Here is a 3,976-nt window from a genome sequence, read left to right as displayed (position 1 = left end):
GTTTGTGAAGGGGTCTAATTGCCTCTTAGGGGTGCAGAAGGTTTCTTTTTTGGGCTTCATTTTTTCTCCCTCATCTATGGAGATGGATCCGGTTAAGGTTCAGGCCATTTATGATTGGATTCAACCCACATCCGTGAAGAGCCTTCAGAAATTTTGGGGTTTTGCAAATTTTTATCGCCGGTTCATTGCTAACTTCTCCAGCGTGGTTAAACCCTTGACTGATTTGACGAAAAAAGGCGCTGATGTGGCGAATTGGTCCTCTGCGGCTGTTTCTGCCTTTCAGGAGCTTAAACGCCGATTTACTTCTGCTCCGGTGTTGCGCCAACCAGATGTTTCTCTTCCGTTTCAGGTTGAGATTGATGCTTCTGAGATTGGGGCAGGGGCCGTTTTGTCTCAGAGGGATTCTGTGGGTTCCTTGATAAAACCGTGTGCCTTCTTCTCCCGCAAGTTTTCGCCTGCTGAACGCAATTATGATGTCGGCAATTGGGAGTTGTTGGCTAAGAAGTGGGCGTTTGAGGAGTGGCAACATTGGCTTGAGGGAGCTAAGCACCGTATTGTGGTCTTGACTGATCATAAGAATCTGATTTACCTCGAGTCTGCCAAACGGCTGAGTCCTAGACAGGCTCAATGGTCCTTGTTTTTCTCCCGTTTTGATTTCGTGGTTTTGTATCTTCTGGGTTCTAAGAATATTAAGGCTGATGCCCTTTCTAGGAGTTTTTTGCCTGATTCTCCTGAGGTCCTTGAACCGGTCGGCATTCTGAAAGAAGGGGTGGTCCTTTCTGCCATTTCCCCTGATTTACGGCGGGTTCTTCAGGAATTTCAGGCTGACAGACCTGACCGCTGTCCTGTGGGGAAATTGTTTGTTCCTGACAGATGGACTAGTAGAGTGATTTCTGAGGTTCACTGTTTCGTGTTGGCTGGTCATCCTGGTATTTTTGGTACCAGAGATTTGGTTGGTAGGTCCTTTTGGTGGCCTTCCTTGTCGCGTGATGTGCGTTCTTTTGTGCAGTCCTGTGGGACTTGTGCGCGGGCCAAGCCTTGTTGTTCCCGTGCTAGTGGGTTGCTTTTGCCTTTGCCGGTCCCTGAGAGGCCCTGGACGCATATTTCTATGGATTTTATTTCTGATCTTCCGGTTTCCCAGATGTCGGTTATCTATGTGGTTTGTGACCGGTTCTCTAAGATGGTCCATTTGGTGCCTTTGCCTAAATTGCCTTCCTCTTCAGATTTGGTTCCGTTGTTTTTTCAGCATGTGGTTCGTTTGCATGGTATTCCGGAGAATATTGTGTCTGACAGAGGTTCCCAGTTTGTTTCTAGGTTTTGGCGGCCTTTTGTGCTAGGCTGTGCATTGATTTGTCTTTTTCTTCTGCATTTCATCCTCAGACAAATGGCCAGACCTAGCGAACTAATCAGACCCTGGAGACCTATTTGAGATGCTTTGTGTCTGCTGATCAGGATGATTGGGTGGCCTTTTTGCCATTGGCCGAGTTTGCCCTTAATAATCGGGCTAGTTCAGCTACTTTGGTTTCGCCTTTCTTTTGTAATTTTGGTTTTCATCCTCGTTTTTCTTCTGGGCAGGTTGAGCCTTCTGATTGTCCTGGTGTGGATTCTGTGGTTGACAGGTTGCAGCAGATTTGGGCTCATGTGGTGGACAATTTGGTGTTGTCTCAGGAGGAAGCTCAACGTTTTGCTAACCGTCGTCGGTGTGTTGGTTCCCGGCTTCGGGTTGGGGATCTGGTTTGGTTGTCTTCCCGTCATGGTCCTATGAAGGTTTCTTCCCCTAAGTTTAAGCCTCGGTTTATTGGTCCTTATAGGATTTCTGGGATTATTAATCCAGTGTCTTTTCGATTGGCGCTTCCGACCTCTTTTGCTATCCATAATGTCTTCCATAGATCTTTATTGCGGAAATATGTGGTGCCCGTTGTTCCCCTGTGTTGGTTGGTGGGGAGTTGGAGTATGTGGTTGAGAAGATTTGGGATTCTCGTTTTTCGAGGCGGAGGCTTCAGTACCTTGTCAAATGGAAGGGTTATGGCCAGGAGGATAATTCTTGGGTTTTTGCTTCTGATGTCCATGCTGCTGATTCGGTCCGTGCCTTTCATCTGGCTCATCCTGATCGGCCTGGGGGCCCTGGTGAGGGTTCGGTGACCCCTCCTCAAGGGGGGGTACTGTTGTGAATTCTGCTTTTGGGTTCCCTCCGGTGGTGGTAGGTGGTAATGCAGTTGTCCCTGAGTTGCAGTCCTGGTCAGGTGTTTCTGCTGATTGCAGTTCTGACTGGGGTATTTAGGTGTGCAGGATTCATTAGTCCTTGCCAGTTGTCAATTGTTGTTGGGGGGTGTTTGTCCTCTGCCTGGTTCCGCCTGCCTTTCTGCCAAATCAGCAAAGATAAGTGTCTGTTTTTTTTTTCTGTTGCACACATGCGGTGTGCTTCATGATTCAGTGCTATTCTTTTGTGTTTTCTTGTCCAGCTTAGATTGTGTCAGTATTTTCTCAGTCTTGTTGGATTCTCTGGAGTGGCAGATATACATTCCATGTCTTTAGATTGTGGAATTTTTTGTATTATCTGCTGTGGATATTTTTTGAAGGGTTTTAATACTGACCGCCTAGTATTCTGTCCTATCCTTTCCTATTTAGCTAGAGTGGCCTCTTTTGCTAAATCGTTTTCTGCCTGCGTGTCTTTTCTTCTCCTACTCACAGTCAATATTCGTGGGGGCTGCCTATCCTCTGGGGTTCTGCTCTGAGGCAAGGTAGTATTCCTATTTCCATCTATAGGGGTATTTAGTCCTCCAGCTGTGTTGAGGTGTCTAGGGTTTGTTAGGCACACCCCACGGCTACTTCTAGTTGCGGTCAGTATAGTTTCCACCTACTCCAGAGAAAGTTTCATGCGGCTCCAAGGTCACCGGATCATAACAGTGCTCCCTCTAGTGGTGGTTGTATAAATCTGTATGTAATGAGCTCCCTCTAGTGGTGACTGTATAAATCTGTATGTAGTGAGCTCTCTCTAGTGGTGACTGTATAAATCTGTATGTAATGAGCTCCCTCTAGTGGTGGCTGTATAAATCTGTATGTAGTGAGCTCCCTCTAGTGGTGACTGTATAAATCTGTATGTAGTGAGCTCCCTCTAGTGGTGACTGTATAAATCTGTATGTAGTGAGCTCCCTCTAGTGGTGGCTGTATAAATCTGTATGTAGTGAGCTCCCTCTAGTGGTGACTGTATAAATCTGTATGTAGTGAGCTCCCTCTAGTGGTGACTGTATAAATCTGTATGTAGTGAGCTCCCTCTAGTGGTGGCTGTATAAATCTGTATGTAGTGAGCTCCCTCTAGTGGTGACTGTATAAATCTGTATGTAGTGAGCTCCCTCTAGTGGTGACTGTATAAATCTGTATGTAGTGAGCTCCCTCTAGTGGGGACTTTATAAATCTGTATGTAGTGAGCTCCCTCTAGTGGTGGCTGTATAAATCTGTATGTAATGAGCTCCCTCTAGTGGGGACTTTATAAATCTGTATGTAGTGAGCTCCCTCTAGTGGTGACTGTATAAATCTGTATGTACTGAGCTCCCTCTAGTGGTGACTGTATAAATCTGTATGTAGTGAGCTCCCTCTAGAGGTGGCTGTATAAATCTGTATGTACTGAGCTCCCTCTAGTGGTGACTGTATAAATCTGTATGTAGTGAGCTCCCTCTAGAGGTGGCTGTATAAATCTGTATGTAGTGAGCTCCCACTAGTGGTGACTGTATAAATCTGTATGTAATGAGCTCCCTCTAGTGGTGACTATTCAAATATGTATGTAGTGAGCTGCTAAAGAGATGAATATTCACTGCACTCCATTAGGTGGCGCTGGCTCTTTTTTTTTTTTGCTTCCACTGCCGGGGCATGCTGGGAGTAGTAGTTTCACAAGACCTGGAGTGCTGCAGCTTGTCGACCTCTGAGCGTGAATACAACTGTAACAAACCCTCAGATAAATTAGACAATGCAGAGCTGA

This window comes from Ranitomeya variabilis, chromosome 5 (genome assembly GCF_051348905.1).
Source record: "Ranitomeya variabilis isolate aRanVar5 chromosome 5, aRanVar5.hap1, whole genome shotgun sequence".
Lineage (NCBI taxonomy): Eukaryota > Metazoa > Chordata > Amphibia > Anura > Dendrobatidae > Ranitomeya > Ranitomeya variabilis.
The sequence above is the reverse complement of the archived record's forward strand: the minus strand, read 5'-3'. Positions refer to the sequence as shown.